The sequence below is a fragment of the Rissa tridactyla genome, chromosome 6 (assembly GCF_028500815.1).
Source record: "Rissa tridactyla isolate bRisTri1 chromosome 6, bRisTri1.patW.cur.20221130, whole genome shotgun sequence".
NCBI lineage: Eukaryota > Metazoa > Chordata > Aves > Charadriiformes > Laridae > Rissa > Rissa tridactyla.
Genome location: NC_071471.1, coordinates 24,497,504 through 24,515,400, shown reverse-complemented (window position 1 = coordinate 24,515,400; position 17,897 = coordinate 24,497,504). Strand labels below are relative to the sequence as shown.

The window sequence follows — 17,897 nt, the reverse complement described above, 5'->3', positions numbered from 1 at the left end:
GCAGAGACAACACCTAAACTAGTCAGACATTTCAGAATTTCAATACAGAAACACGGACCTTCTATCTAAGCTAATAAATACCTTGCACACGCAGGTTTATCACCACCCAAGTTGACTCAGTCCACAGACAATTCTGACAACATTTAACATTAAGCCTTAAGTACATGTCTATTGAAACTATGACTACCTGCTGAAAGAGAACATATTTCTCTGTACTCTGGTAGTGTTCATAAGACACTTAGATTTTCTGTGGTATATGCTTACATTAAACCGATTCCTGCTGCCCCAGGACAGGGTAGATACAAACACTGTTTTTATGCTGAGAAAGTGCCTTCGATCCTCATTTAAGTCCTCACCAATATGCTTAACATGAACCAACAATATTCACGTAGAAGGCAGGCTAGGGATACACCTGGAAGGCTTTTTGTATCTAAACACAATTCACTGGAATCTCCTGGAAACTTCCACATCCAACACTAATACAGACACAAACTACTGTTGATACTATTGGTGTGTTTCTTTGTGTGCAGAGGAGTATCTGTGGCTGAGCAACCAGGACGGACATAGCCAGCAGGCCAAACAGCAGCTCCTGCCGCTGTTTTGACCCATTATCAGAGCTGTCAGAAAAAACAGCACAGTTAATTGGCAATCAGGCCCAATAGTTTTCTCCATCCCTGCAGATAATTAGCAATTTCTTTACCAGCTCTTCATTTCAAATTCTATTTGCCTTGTTTCCACACGCAGCTGCTTCCGCAACGACAATGGACGTTACACATGCTGACTCAAGAGCTCATTTTCTTTTGTTGCTGTTCTTTTTCTCTGGCATTAGGGACACACCTCCTCTGTCCCTGCTGCAAGTACCACTCTATTGCTGCTTCATCCCTAAATCTGTTTTTCCTAATAACAGCCAATCTAGCATAATTTGCAAATACAGGCTGTGCAGAAGAATTACTGCTTTTATGTCAATAATCAGCTGGTTATTAATATGTACTATCTACAATTATAAAACATTAAAATTCTGCTTCTTTTATTGCGCTCTGAATCAAACTGCTGTAGATTTTAATGCAAACCGAGCCCCACAAGCCCCATAGTTTAACCTGCAGCATTCCTGTGTTAGCTTATCTGGGATTCTTCAGGCCAATGTGGTGGGAAAAAGGTGGCTTTCATGCACCACTGGTCTTTTAAGCTCTCATCAGATTAAACTAGGAGTTCTATGCTGTCTCAGAGAGCAAAGAATGCATTATAAGGTATAAGACATAGAAAAAGAACTTTAAGTCAAGGCTATGCATCAGATCTTCCCTTTAATCTGTAAGAAGAGAAGAGAAAACACTGCTGTATTTTAACTGAGGAAATGCTAATAAAACAACAGTGAAAAGACTTGTATATTATAAAAATTTGAGTAATGGAACTAATTGCCATTGATATACAGAATGACAGCTTTACATGAATACACACACAGAGGTTTCTGTTGTCTTTTCAGGAAGATAAAGCTTCCAAAGTTTTTGTTTGCTGTTTGGTTTTTGGGGAGGTTTCTCCCCCAGTTTACACTGAAAGATGTTTTTACTTTGGCCAAGATTATTCTTGACTCGCAAGGATAAATATGATTAGGGGATAACTACATCAGCCCTTTAGCAATGTGAAAGGACAAATTATTTTAAGCGTTTCACTAGTGGTCTGTAATAAAACAGCAGTGGCAATAAACTTTAAAAAAAATAACCTACTGGAGATTAACTTTTTAACTTACTGTGGTAAATCTTTTAATCTTTATGACAAAATGATTAATCAGTGGGCTTCAGTGACTTTATAAATCTTTTATTATTATAGTTTACACTGGTATTGGATATGGAAAGATAGCTTATCTTTCCCATATCTGTGAAAAAGCTGCAGGAGACAAATAGGAGAGAATTACACTTCATGTTATCCAAAGTGAAAGAAGTCTATACAGTCCTCTCAACATAGAATCAATCAAGCAATGATGAGCACTGAGTCTTATAAAGAAAGATACAAAAATAGATCCACTCCTAATGCAGCAAAGAGGATGCCTGTAAATCTTTAAAAGAGGAGAGCACCAAAAGGTCAAAGTAATTAGCTATATAAATACATATACCTCTATATATAAAAAAAATAAAAGAGATTGCAACTGCTGAAGCACATTGCTAATTTTTGAAGGAATAGGCAGGGTATAATTATGATATCAGGTACAGTTATTAACAGAATAGTATGAAGTGGAAAGTTCTTTAAATATCATACAGTCAGTCTGAAGTTTTACTACCTGAAAGAGTCAGAGGGTCTGTTTCTCAACCTGGGCTCATAAATGTGGCTGGATACATTTATGAGCATCAAAAGTATTTGATGACTAGAAGTTAGAGGATAACAATGAAGAACGGTTATGCTTCAAACATATAAACCGATAATCTATGGAATTTTCCTCAGTCTTCTATGTACAGCATTACACAGTGAACAAGGTACAATTTAAGAGGGGAAAAACAGGGTTATTGTTTTAACTTCTTCCAAAACCATACGCACTGATCTTTGCTAGAGGAAGACTTTCAAACTAGGCAGAGTGATAAATTTTAAGCGTATGAAATACGTATTTTTTGTAAGGAGGAATAGAAGATCTACATCGAAGTTAATTATTCACTCTATAGGAATTCATTCAACATAGTACAGTAACTCTGGTGAATAATAAAATCAATATTTTCCACTATGCCTTTAAGATAAACATGGGTGACTCAAGAATAAACAGTAAAACAATAAGCTGAGATACCTGACTGTTAGGCTGGTCATGGGCCTAATCTGACTTCACTTACTATGTATAAATACAGAACAATTTCATCAGGCTTAAATCAGGATGAAGAGCACTTCTATTATAAAGCAGATACATGTTTACTTTAGAAAGATACCTTTATCACCCAAACAAAATGCCTTCAGCTTCCTTTGGCTGCTGAGTATACAGAATAGCCATGCAAATTCATCAACAGTATCAGTTTCACGTAGTTTCCTTCACATGCATCATTCAGGAGGATCTCAGACTGCCTGAGCTTTGTATTGTTACATTCAGCGCTGCTAATAAAAAACATCAATGGAAAGCTTACCTATGCCAGAAGGACCACATCTAGGAAAGTAATTTTGAAAAAAATCCTATTGCATGCAGAGCTCATAGAAGTACCTTTCCTGAAACATTCTGCAAACCTAACCTGTTTGCAGTTTAGCTACGCCAACACTTTGGGCTGAATTTGCCCAAACTGATTTCTCAGACCATGTGTGACCTGTTCTGGTTTGGTTAATTAGTTATTTTTCCTAAGAGTTCTACAGATTTCGCCTGCCTCCAGCAGAGGGCTAAAAGTGTTTTATCCCCTCTGTTCTGGAACAGGGGCATGAAATCTGTCTATCCCATAACCACAGGCAAAGCGATGCCTGCTCATCCAACATTAACCCAGATGTTGCCTGATTTATAAAACTCATAAAAATCCTGCTTGAATCTGTTGTGTCAAGGATTCTTTGAGGCTGTACTCTTCCATTTCATTTGCAGTAAGTGTGCTGTAGTCTAGAATAGCAGGTGGTATGTAAGAATTCACCTCTGCAACTGCTCCTTGCAGCTGCCAAGAGAAGGCACAGCACCTTACCCTCTGGTTCCAAAGACCAAGGGGAAAGTAGGGAGTCAACTCACATCTTCAAAGTCCCACAACAGATCACAGACACTGCCCCACTTCTCCTGGTCTCATTTGTTTTAATACAACAAGCTGTGGTATTAACAAGCACATCATTAAAAGCAAATCTGAAATAGTGACATTCTCTGTGAAAACAGGATGCTGAGCTGATACAAGTCAATACCACTAGCCCTGCAGAGCTGTGTGCACGAGTTACTGCTTTCTAATTGTATTTTCTGATGTTTATAAAATACAGTCATTCTTAACACACTAGCTGTTTTTAGATCATCTTCACAAGTAACACAGAACAGCAATGAAGTTAAATTTGTGTATTTCTCCAATACAGTGCGTCCTGGGTTCCCTACCTGTTAGCAAATAATTTCCAGATTAAAAATAATAATAAAAAAAAATATATATGCACAAAGCTGCTTCCATGCAACAAGTGGCTTTCCTGTAGGACTTGAGAATACCAGACAAATCAGTATTAGAAATATAAAAACAAGATGTTTCTGATAGATCTATTTCTAAAAGACAACACTTCTGTTTTTCAGAATACAAAAATCAGATTGTCTGCAAAAACAATATACCCCTTAATCTGAAGCAAAATCATGCCAGTTTTGATATGGCCTTTATGTTTTATTTGATGAAAACTTCAAGATTAAGTACTCTGAACTCTCTGACTATTTTATGTCATTTAAATACAACATATTAGTTTTCCAATAAATTTGGGATTACAGAATCAAAGCATACAACATAAAATACTAAACAGTTGTGCCATAAGAAGCAACAAATAAAAGGACACAAAAAATAAAGTTTCCCTACAGAATCTCTAACAGGGGTAAATTCAAAGAACTCTGATACAAAGTAAAGGTTGGATATAGTCAATCTGCTAAAGTGGCACTTGCTCTCGGTTTTATTATGCACCACCTTTGCCTTGGTGAAAGTTCAATAACACCACACACATGGTATCCAAGCTGTCAAGAGAAATGCAGACACATAAGGAAAATGAAAGCACAGGAGGAATTTGAATACACTCAAACCATAAATCTTAATTACCCTTTATGCTATCTCAACATCTTTCATGATCAATTACAAATATTTAAAATATTTATTTCATTCCTCAACAACATAAATATTTATTCAGGATAAAGAACACAAAAGGCATAAGGACTTAACGTTTAACATAAACATACCAAGTATCCACTAATAAGAGACTGTTTCAACTAAAAAGTGTTTTCAGAACTCCTTGCGAATAAAAGAAGCTTATGTTCTCGTGGAAATGAAATAGAGTAAACAAGAATAAAATTGCCACAATCTACAGTAGAAAAGGATGGTCCTATTATGCCCTTTAAAAAAGTCGGAGCCTAGTATTTGCCGGCAAACAGCTTGGAGACAGAGCTAAAGTTGCACAAGTTCAAATGCCTGGATGATGTCAGAAGCTAGGAAGATGTACCACCAACCCACAGCAATTCAGCTCTGAAACACCCTAACTAAGCCTTACAGTTGGTCTAAAGAAGATTAGTTACTTTTGCACTCAGGTACAAAACATATTCTAGAAGCTCACAATGCAACTTATCAGATATTACCACAGCAAAGGTACCACAGTTATTAAGGACAAGTTTTTCAGTTATGTTACAGCAACTTCAAGTGGAGTCAGCTAAATTTATGTATTTTCAGCATCTCTAATAATCATGCCATAAATTAGTGAAAAGCTTTAGAAACAAATAACTCAAATATAATGCAACTGCAATGATATTCCTTCCAAAAGAGATAAAAGCAGCTCTTGCTTACTGCTGCTACAGAAATGCAGGTGTTAGTGTAAACAGAAAGGTTCCTCAAGGTCTCAGTTCTACAGTTCATTACACACGTGGAAAGTCATAGACATACTTGCTAACATTTTAATTTTGCAATAAGAAACTCTTGCATCCAGCAATAAAACCTGCATGCTGTTAATGGTACACAAGGACAGGAAAGAACACAGAAAAACAGTGTCAGGAGGTGTGGGACTAGGGAATTCCCCTGGGAGACATGAGATCACACAGAAGACCTTCCCTTTTTGAGCAAACCCTAGAACAAGTGTCTCCTCTAGCCTATTAGAAAATGTACGTTTGTAGAAACCACTAGAATTGCAATAGATGTGATCTTTGTGGGTGCGGTATTAACCTTCCCAATGTAAGTAATTTTTAGTGTTTCTTTAGCTTACAACATACTGTGCAGAATCTACAGTAATTTTTACCTTTTACTGATACAGTCAAAACTAGTGCTCACAAAGGAAATTCACACTCTCACAAAGGAAACTCACAAAGGAAAGTCTTGGTATAAAACTCATGAAACTTGCAGCCCATTTTTGAGCACTATGTGGCTTACACTGGAGAGATCCATTTTTACCTCTGTGCTTCAGACATATAACATAGTTACAGTCAAGTCTGCTTCTACTCACAATTGAAGTCTCAATTATTTGCAATGAAAAGCTTTATTCATTTAAGCATGAACGTGTTTTCCTTAGCTCAAGAACGCTATCGAGCCTGCCCACTGTAACTCAAAATAATAATGGTAACAGAAGTGAAGCAACCCCACCATCTCATCTTTTTATCCAAGAACCTGAAGTTGAGTTTTTGGATATAAATTAAACAGTTAAAAGCAATGTTCTGAAAGCAAAAATCTTGCTTTTCCGTTTTACACTTGGCAATGTCTGTAGACAAGTAATCCATGATTGCAGAGCTACATTCAAATTAATTAGTAAGGTATTAACAGTTAGGATGGAGCTCAGGACAGATTAAGGTGACTTGGAAGAAACTTCTTGACAAGTGTAAACACCATAATGTTTATACTGGTCCAGGAAGCATTTGACTGAGCCTTGAACAGAAACCAGATTTGCCTTTCTATCAACAAGTTCAATCAATTTAATATACTCGAAAACCTTTTCTTATCTCCTCTCACGAGCAATATCATTTGCCCTCTGGATGGATCATGTGATACTCCCCAAAAATCAGTTTATTATACTAAAACCTATTTCTTATGCTGACTAGTCATTTGGCTTCCCTGTACACAAATATGCTAGACCCTCCGTCCCGGAGAACTTCTGCAAGTCCCCATCAAGCACCTCTCCTGCTTTTCCTATACTACAAAGCTACCCTTCCCTCACTGACCTTGTCCCCTATACACCTCCTTTACCCACATGAGTGTCTTTGCCTGCGTATCAATTCTGGATGCATCCACCCAGGGATGAGTCAACTGCGCTGTCTCTGGAAGGCCAGAGTTAGCAATGATCACGCTTTCCAATTAGCACTGGAAGCTGGTGCCTCGTATGCTGCCACCAAAAACAAGGAAAAAATACGGGCTGAACCAACACCACAGCCACAGGGTTTTGGCAGTTTTGGCACAGGGTGCCAAACCCAGAAATTGTGGCAGGATGAATGCCTACAAAGGCCAAAGCATCACCACAGTTTTATCATGCAAATGCATGTTAGATGGAAAGAGTCTATCATTAACATACAAAAAAATTAATGAGAAACCAGGCAACAGTTTGTCATAAAACCCACTTGATTACCAGACACCGCTCTGTAGAATTTTTTTATTTTTTTTTTTTTTTTAAGTCCAAACTTGGTTTCTCTGACATTTCATTAAAGCAAACCACACTAAAATATAAATGGAAAGGCTACACTAATAAAAGCAAGTTGATTCAGGCACTCCATCCTCAAGTCATTCCCTTGTGCCTAGGCTGACATTACATATCAAGTTTACAACAGCAAAAGGGAGTGAGTTAAAAGACACACCGGCAAATGATACTTAATCTCTTTCTTTCTCTGTCTAGGTTTATGCACATAGAGCTTTTGTTGGCATGCAACTACAATAACAAATAAAAATTGCATTATTTTTATAAGAATTTCACATATGAATATTCTCTGATATACATCTTAATTAGGAAACAAATCCTGAAATTCTTATCGAAACATTTCCATCAGTAAGAACTTTGTCTGTGCACATGGCAAAACTCACGCTCAGAGCTCACGGTGGCAGAGGGGCTTTCTGGGTGTCCCAGTACTCTAGAAATAAGATTCACAACTTGGGGGTTACACTTTAATTATTCTTGTACTTCTTTATTAAACTACAGCACTGCTAGTTAATTGCTAAACAGAAAAGCTAACCAGAAGCAACAGTCATAACCAAAACTTTTCAAAAACAATCACAAGTCAGACCCTAACCAACTAGAAAAAAAAATGTCAAAGGGTTTTAAAATTAGTCATATGGAATGACATCTGCCTTCTGTTTTCAGTTCTTTCACATTATTCTCTAGTTAACTTTTCGAGTTTTTCTCTGTCACTGGAATGACTAGAAATTTGTTTTAAAATTAAACAGTTCCTCACATAATTTCTCAACTCCACAAACTGACTTTTGAGACCATCTTCAATTTTCATGGAAAGCTCAGTCAAATTATGAGAACCAATGATATTGTGGAAGTCACTGACTCACCATCTTCTGGTCTGCCTCTGAATTACAATTTAAGTAGTACGTTTCTAAAAGTGATAGTGCAATTTAAGTCAGATAGTTGCAATGTTATCTCCACCTCAGTATTTATAATAAGGAGACAAAAGTAATCAGAAACATTAAAATACAACAAATAGCACAGCTTTTCACTATCTACTAGCTTCTAGCACAACAATGTTATTATCAATTTCACAGCAAAAATTGTGCTGCTGCTATTAGCAAATTAAAATTTCATGTTAGATGCTTCACTGTTTTTCAGTTTGCTGGATTTTAAATTTCATCTCCTACAATTAAAGTGTACTCACCTTCAGTTGTTTAATCTGTTACAATATCATGGATATATTTACAATATCTTCTGCAAGGCTGTCAATTTTTGCCCCAAGCCTCTATTTTTTTGAGATTCAGTGCTGCATGAGAGGTAGGACATACCGTACTCAGTGTTCTTTGCTAAGGAATTTATCCTTCTATGGCACTCATAACTTCAGAAACATACCTTTTTCTTAAGCCCACTGGAACATTATGAGCCATTTTTCTCTTCTCCAAGCATGAAAACAACATTTAGTTAGCATGTGACTTAAGCAAAACTATGAACACAGCTATCAGCGAACAGACAGACTAAGAGGCAGAAGGGGAGGGAGATTTTAAAACAGTGCAACTGCAACACTCCAAGAAAACTACTGCCTTTATCTTTCTGTGCTCCTGTCCTCTGGTAGTCTGAAGTAGTAAACCTCAGCTTGCTACAAATACTAAAACTCCAGCAGAGAGACACAGGCTAACTCCTACTAATGAACTACGTTTTAAGGTCATCCCAGAACTTAATCATGTGAAGATCATTAGGAGTAACAACAGAAATGCACATTCATTCTCCTGCCCTCAGCAATTCAATATACATCCACGTATTCTTCATATTCCAGCTAACTGCAATTACTAAGTAGTACCAAATAGATGTGTGTTGCCAGGCTATTTTTCAGTTTTCATTAATTATCAGATGGCAGCAGGGCCTTCTGTCACCTACTAATTCCTCGTTCAACTCTACATGGTTCAAAAGATTATTAGAAGATTAGACTGATCAGCTACTATACTACAAGCAAGCCAGGATTTTCTGTCATGGAAAATTCATAGGTTATTTTTGCTTTTCTTTTTTCATTGGTCAAGCTAGAGAAAAAAGGAGGGTCTTCTCCAATACATGGCAAAAGCAGCTGGCAGCATTTCAAAATCTCAGTCTCCGCAGAATCTGCCGATGCATAAATGCCACCCACCTTCCCCGTTCACAGCCTGAAGGAGCTATGTTTGCCTAAGTGTTGAGGGTAAAAGGAGCGCATTAGTAAATCCGAGTAACTAAAACTAAACAGAGTATTGTTTGTAGCTTCTAAATCAGAAGACTATCTGGGGCACACATGAAGTTCATTTGCTGGTACTGTAGTTCTGAATAATTAGGCCAGAAGAAAAGATCTACAGTTGTTGTTGCCAACTGTCATTTCTAATCACATTTTGCAGAGGAAAAAAATTTCTGAGCCTTTTTTTTTTTTGTAACTAAATTATTCAAAACCTCAGCCTTAGAATTCATATTATTAAGAGATAGTTTTCATTTAAAAATATAAAGTTGTTTCTGATGCTTAGGTGAAAACTTTACCATCTTTCTTACAAACATCAGAAATCAAAATTAAAAAAAAAGTTTACAAAAATCTTGGGTTTAGACAAATTCTTTGATTTTTTTTTTTTAATAGTTTGAGCTGCCAACAAGAGCAGGCATCCCTAAGCATTTAAACCATTCGTTGCAACTATGCAAAACAATGCATAAAGATGTGCATGATTTTATTAACTAGAAATGTTGTTTTGTTTTTTCAAGTATCATAAAAACATTCATCTTACAAAACAGTTCTAGGCTAGTAATAACCCTTGCAAACCTAAAAATGACAGTTTTAAAAAATTACTTGTTGCTTTAAAATTAATGACCTAAAGTCCCATAAAGTGAGAAAGATATGCTTATGCAGTTATCTACAGACTGGTAACTACAGGGCTCAATACCTACTACACACAAAAATCCTGTAAACTGGTCACGCAGATTACCTTTGTAAGGAGTCTTTTTGCTTAGCTAAACATGAATTCTGAGTATTCTTAAGTTTAATATGCATTTTTATTTGCTTTGTGCTAGCCATTTTAGAACATCCCACAGTAATGTGACAATTATTTGCTCTCATAGCCTGCATTAAATGCTAGTCTTCCAAAATTGCCAAATAACAATCCAAAGTCTTTCCAAACTGTGACACTTTCAAAGTAAAATATTAATATTTCTTACACCACTTTTAAGTCCTAACACTTGTTAGGACTCTGAGAGCAGATTTCCACATGTTCAGCAAGTGAAATATGTAGCTAAAAACTGCCTCTTTCATGACAAAATGGTCAAGTGCGATCAACTATCAGACAAATCAGCTTGTTGATAAATCAGCGCTTTTACAAGGGCAAAAAAAGGTCTCTAGAGTAGATCTTGGAAGACAAACATTTTATTTCACATAATATTTTAAGTAAACAAACATTTTGGATTTTAAGTTAACTACAAGTCTGCACCGAGGAGCTCATCCTCCTCCCACTGACCTTCACAAAAATTGAATAACCCTGTCACGTTGCTGACTGTCACTTTACACAGTGACAACTCATTAAAAATAACTTATATTTCCAACTCTACAAAATCAATGTTCTTGAGCATTAAACAGTAATCTATATTTAAATCCCTAGTTTTAAATTTCTAAACATGGCACAGAAATATTTATTGTGGTACCAAGCCAACACTATGCATACCTTCCGAACTTTCATGCCCACTCCTACTGGCCTATCTCCCTCTGGTTGAGGAGTCCAGCTGAAAGCAATACAACTGAAATGACATCTTAATGAAGCACTTCTTAGGTAGCACAGAGACTACAGTAGCACCCAATTACTCATCCAACATATGCTTATTTGGTTGAAAAGGACTGATATGGATTAATCCTATTGAGTTTAAACGCCTTGATCTTAATTTACTTAGTAAAAAGCAGAATGATAGCTTAAACTATACGACAGAAGAGTTTGTTCCATAGATTAACCACCACAAAAATTATTTCAGGAGGGAAAGCATGCAGAAATTTTGGAATGCAACAGAAATATGTGCATCTATTACTATAGATCATTTTATAATTACTACTTTTCCCAAGGCAGTCAGTCTATCAGACAGAACTTCATTAAAAAGCCCAGCATGGCTGACCCAGTAGCTGTCTTTCACCACAACAGGAGGGCAGCCACTTCAGAGTGCAAGCCACCCCATGAGAACAAACATAACACGGCGTGCCAGAAGTAGGGATTTGCTCTGGCATGACAAACAACTAGTCTCATGTTGCTGTCAAGCCTCCCTTAGGAGCAGCTTTGGTAGGACCTGATCAAACCATTTTGCCCATGCTGAAGAAGCCAACCCGGAGGTTTAAATTTCAGGCCGAATGGATGGTCTCAAAGATTCTGGAAATTTTTGGGGGAGTGCACATTAGTTTTAATTATTATATTTTTTAAATCTCTGCTAAAAAAAAAAGAAGGATTTGTCCAATGGGCCTTGAATTAGTGAAGTAGTTATCTGTGGATACAACTCTAAGCACATGATAACTTTCTTTTAAAAATCAATTAAATTATTGATAAGATTTAGATTTATTTATGTGCCATAACGTTTTGCTAATTTGAGATGTGAAAAATATTCTGCCCCATACAATGAAATGGCTGATACAGGTGATGACAAGTAAAGCAAAATACATCTTTATATTCAGTTATGAATTGTTTTGTCACTGAATACAGTATGTTACCTAAGGGGAAAAAACAGATTTAGAATCAGTCAAGTCCTGAAGCCAGCTATATCAATGGCAAAATCCACAATAGTTTCAATTAAATATATCTTGATTCTATAAATCAAGCTTGGAAGGACTAGATGCATCGCAAAAGTAAAACAGCTCTATGGAAAAGGAGAATTTCATACTACTCTATATTGACCTACCTTTAGTATATGAAAGAACAGAGTCTAGTTTCGCTTTGTCATAAGGAGATAAACCAGTTCAAAGAGAAATGGTAGGACATGTGGAAACAAAATGGGAGAAAGACAGACGTGGAGCTAGAAGAGAAGCTTGTTAAATCAGCAAGACAAAAGCATTCCAAACTACAAAAATTTTGGTAAACAAAAACCTATGAGGGAACATCCAGTTTAAAAAGAAACAGCTAGCTCCTGAAGCTCACACTGAGACAAATCCTTTAAATTAGCATTCAAGTAAATATAACCTTGCTGATAACATACAGCCTAATATTTCGGCTTTACTACACGTCAATGCTTTTAATCAGACCATTCTACCAATGATTATTAACAAGATGAAAGGATGAATACACTAAGTGAATTAAACCGGGTAATACTGGAAGCAGCATTAATTTCTTTTTTTTCCGCTAGTGCCTATTATTATTAAGGAAACATCTGCAAGAGAGCCCTGAAAGTGAGTTGATAATCCTTTTCTCACCAAAAGCATGCACGTAGAAGCACACAATCTGCTTTATGCATAATTTATTTCTGAGGCTTAGCAATATCAGTCTCTCTGATGAGCTATTGTAATGTACTACCTTTATTCTCTTTGGACACCTGTATGTAATACCAGTAACTAAGCACACACCCTCACATAAAAATCTAGAAATTAATCAAGTAATTTACATTTATAATTACCAAAACAAATAATAAGGTATATAATATGGTCATGAATGACATTTAATATTTCCTGCATGTGGCCAGCTGAATCAAAGCTGAAATCATGTAATTGTAATTTTATCACACACACAACACACTGGAGAATAGAGAAGTCGCCCTTACTGTTTCAGTTTGCAGCCCTTTTTTAAAGGTGTAGCAACAGCAATGCTTAAAAAACCCTTAATAAAGTGGCAGTACGTGACTGTAACCTGGAACTCCTGATCCATATTGAACTTCATCTGACTAATGCCTGTTGATTTCATTGTTAATATCCCTTTGTGTATTGCAACATGTCAACTGTTTGCTCAGTGAATGTCAAGGCTGAAATGAGCTAGTGAGACAACATCTTACACAGAATAGCTTAAAACCTGGGTTTCAGATTCAAAAGCATTTTAAGTTGTTTAGCTAGGTATCTTTTCCCAGCACTACATTTACAATTGATTGTTTCCTTATTGTTTGTCACAGTACACCAGAGCCTTCTCCAGTAATAAACTTGCTTGCTAGGATCAGATCCTTTTACTCCCTAGTACTCCTGTTCTACATTTGTTCAACCCATTTATGTAGACGTAGTGATTTTTGGAGTTTTTATGGCAACAGTTATTCTGGATGTGAAGTATTTCATACATCATAGTGAACGCTATGAAAGTATTTTAGTTAATTTATTACTGCAATGAGAAGGGTGGCAGCTAAACGTTACACACAAACTTTACGCGAAGTGTTAAATGTAAGGGTACTGGTAAAAGATTTTTAGTTTAGGTACTTCCATATTATATGCTGTTAAGGTGATGTCCATTCCATTGACATAATCTTCAACGTAGTGAAAGCTACAAGTACTGGGAAAATACTCACCAAGGAACATATGTTCCTCCAAAAGATAATGAATACTGTTCCAACATACATAGATTTAATTTATTTGACTTCTAAAAAAAAGAGGGTAAAATGACAAAAACCATGAATTCCCTTTCTCCCTTCTCCATTGTGTTGGTTTCTATAGTAAGCTGTGAAATGAGGAAAGTTGATGTTTAGCAGAACTTTTATCAATATTCCCATGCATAAACTCTATTCTAGTCTTAATCAGTATGGAATACAGAACTAGATGGAAAATTATTTCTCCTCACATTAAAATTCTCTCAGAAAACAACAATTTTCCACTATGAAAATTGTGGCTACTACAATTATTCAGATTTTCATTGAAATATTTTAATAAAAGAAGAACCTATTTAATTACAACAGCTAGTACTTTCAAATATAGTTTAAATGCATTCTAAATTGAAACACTGGACAATTTTCTTCTACCATGACTAGTACAGTCTTGCATTTTATTAAGGGATTTTTAAGCATCACTGTTGCTACAAGTTTAAAAAAAAAAAAAAAGTAGTCATTTCCAGAGCCAATTAAACCATTGAATGTACATATCCTGCTTTTAGATTGCTGGCTTGCCTGTGGTCCTCACCACCATTTACCACCTGTTTCAATTTTTCACCTTTATTTTATTTAAATCATCAAACAATATTCAGGACAAGATATAATTTTAATCTGTGCTCCTTCACTCCAGCCAAATTGACTAAGCTACATAGGAGTAGATAAAAACAGCGCATGCTGGAAAACACGTTTTTATGGTGTACAGGAACAATGCAAGGTGTTCAAAGGTCAGGCAACTACTCTGACAACCACTTTCGTGACTATATATGGAAATTAGTCCTCAAGTAATCATACAGGCCATTGGGCATTATTACATCAGCCACGCCAATCATAAACCATAAGCACACCTTGATATTACATGAAACTACTCAGTACAGTTCAGAGGACCTTCATGCACCATCTTGGCTGCTGGCCACTGTATCAGCCTGTATAATGTTCATATTTCACAGTTCAAGGAATACACACGTGCATTTAAATGTCTTTATAATCACTTGTGCCTACTTGCAAGAGACAGCTGATATTTAACTGCAGTCATGCTAACCACATGGGGGAACATCTCACATACATCCACAGAGTGGATGAGCCCCAAGAACAATAATTCCACCTCAGAATTAAACAACAGAGGGAAGAAAAGTACAATTAACATGCTCTTGTGCTCTGTGACTTGCTGGTCCAAGGCAAAGTCACTCAGCCTCTTAAAAATATTGACCTGCAGAGGTGTGTAGTAAAGCAGCAATGAAAGCCAAAGAAGATGGAGGCCTGAGTGTGGAAGAATCATGCAACTATAAAGCCAGAGGACTGCCAAAGTTGGGACAGAAGTAACGTCAGCTTCAGCAGAAACCTTGGTACTGTCACATACACTGGATGTGATACTCAGCTCTCTCTGTCTGCATGAATTTCTCCCTGGGTTCTGTCTGCAAAGTACAGGCTCCGCACACCTAAGACTCATTTCACCAACATGAATTCTGCATTGGAAGAGAAAGCACAGAACAGTCTCAAGGCACACTGTTTTCATTAGCAGCGAGTGTCTCTCTCCAGCTGGATGATAATACACCTACTCCTCCTTCTGAGACTCAAGAGATATAAAAGTATAAAATAATGGGATGAGGAAGAAACAAGGAGATGAATTAAGTGTTTATTGAGCTGCTAATCGTGTGTTCAAGAAAAGCAAGGAACAAAGTCAGGTGTTTCAGTTGGTGTTTCTTTGGAGGGTTTGGGGAGGGCTAAGTTTTGCGAGTGCCCATAAAAATGTTTTTATGTGAAGCATCTAGCAGATTTCTTACATCCTTGCAGCACAATGAAGTTGTTGTTATGGGCAGTCTTATAAAACCGCGGTAGCTGGAAGAACTTGACAATAGGGTCAGAAGGCAGTAGATGGGGCTTTGCAACCAGGAAGGAAAAAAGTCTCCTACCTTCACTCCCAGTGAGGGATCAGGAGATCTCTCTTTAGTGAATTGCTATAAGTACTTAGTACTGGGGCCTACAGGAAGGATGGGGAGGGACTCTTCATCAGGGAGTGTAATGACAGGACACAGGGTAATGGTTTCAAACTGAAAGAGGGTGGATTTAGATTGGATATCAGGAAGAAATTCTTTACAGTAAAGGTGGTGAGGCACTGGAACAGGCTGCCCAGAGAAGCTGTCTTTGCCCCATCTCTGGAAGTGTTCAAGGCCAGGCTGGATGAGGCTTTGAGCAGCCTGGTCTAGTGGGAGATACCCCTGCCCATGGCAGGGGAGTTGGAACTAGATGATCTTTAAGGTCCCTTCCAACCCGAGCCATTCTATGATTCTATACTTATTACAAAAAAGAAAAAAAACCTGAATTACATGCTTGGTAAATTCTTAGAGAAACTGCACCACAAATTTATACAGCATTCTACCTATGACAAATGGAAACACTTCTACAATACCTATATTAATACGATCTCACTGTTGACTCAGACTTCCAGGCAAAAGTACTTCTTTTTTTCATTAATCACTTTGTGTGCCCCACTTATCTTTTACTAATAACAAAAATATCACCCTATGAGTCAATAAATTTATTGTATTTCTTAGGATTGAAAGCTAAAGAATATTATAGCCTGCTCAAACTCTCCTAAGATCCCAACTGATATCTTGCCATCTGTCTTATCAGGGATGACACAGGAATTTTAACTCTACATCAAATTAGCAAGTATTGCAATTTACACCTTTCCTAGTGTGATTGTTGTCTCAGGCTTGTAAGTTTACACTCAGAATGCTGTTTCCACAATAAATGGATTTTTTTTTTTTAATTGAAGTTGTGTAGAAAAATTTTGTGTTAAGAATAATACTGATAAGAAAACACAGATACACTTGGTCTTCCTGGACCATTAAAGTTCTACTTAACAAACATGTAAAGCTACACAGTTTCTGCTTTCTCTCCAGGAACGACTCTTGAAAGACAAATATTTTATAAAGTTAGCTAGTAGAAAACATTGCAATATATGTTGAAAAACAAACTAAGATAAAACCCAGTTATGTTTTGCAAAGTTTCTCAAAGTATTCCATGTCCTTCCCATGTTAGCAACCTCTGAAAGGTCAGCAGAATTTTTAATGAAACAGCATACCCATGTTTTGCAGGAAAAAAATAGCCATCTACGAATGAAAAATTAATAATAGATTCCCAAAAGCAATCATCTGAAATGAATCAGTAATTGAAATATACACATGCACCCACTTTGTGGGCTGTTTTACATGCGAGAGACACAGCCCTAGCACAGTGGAAACAGGCAACAGAATTAGAAGCCTCCGAGAGGATTTTATTTCAGCCCGGAAACAACGCTAAGACAAAGTTCATGAACAAATGCAGAAAGAGCTACACCTCCTATCCTAATGTGAAAAACAAAGCTCAGACCTCAATTTCCCTTCACACCACCCCCCTGCTATTACTATCTATACACAAACTCCCTTATTTTATCCTTTTATACTCTGAGGTCTTGCAAACTTGCTACACAGGCAGTGCCCACAGGCGGGTCACAAGCTTAGCCTCACCAGCGCATCCCCGCCCGGCCACTAACGCGCACCTTCCGCGGGGCAGCGCGCAACGCTCCGCACGCTGCGGGATGCCGGACCAGCTCTTCGGCTTCTTTCTCAAAACCTTTCGCGCTTTATGCATTTTAAACGCGCTCGCTCCCTCAAAGGGACGTAAAAAGAAAACAACACACGCTAAAAGCAAAATAGTAACGGTAACATTGCTTAACCCCGCTCCTCACCGCTACCTACAGGCAGGGCACAGAGCCCCCGCACCCGCCAGAACGCGCCCTCCCACCAGCCAAGGGAGCCGGGCTCGCCGCTCTCTTCCCACGGAGGGACCAGAGGGAGGACACCAAGAACCGGCCGCAACCGCCGCCTCGCTCGCTCGCTCCCTACCTGCCCGCTGACCGCCTCCTCCCCCAGTGCCGCACCGCCCGCCGGGGCCGCCGCCACCTGCTGCCGGCAGGGCAGGACGGGGCGGGCGGACGGGCAGCGCCGGCGGCCAATGGCAGGGCGGCAGGGGCGGGCCGAGGCGGGGGCCGCTCTGTGGGGCCCGCGGGATCGCTCTCCCTGAGAGGAGTGCCGTCACGGTCGGTTTTGGGGTAT

General features: G+C 37.9%; 1 protein-coding gene across 3 annotated transcripts in view; it reads right to left on the bottom strand.

The window, feature by feature from the left end:
• Nucleotides 1-17,782, bottom strand: part of PLS1 (plastin 1) — a 47,508-nt gene extending 29,726 nt beyond the window's left edge. The window contains exon 1 of one of the 3 annotated variants that reach the window (XM_054205750.1): nt 17,688-17,782. The gene's annotated coding sequence lies outside the window, so the exon portion shown is untranslated. Of the gene's footprint in view, nt 1-2,272; nt 2,292-3,095; nt 3,314-17,687 lie in introns of those variants that run through there. The other 2 variants (XM_054205751.1, XM_054205753.1) reach the window with 2 other exon arrangements.
• Between the last annotated feature and the right edge of the window lie 115 nt (nt 17,783-17,897).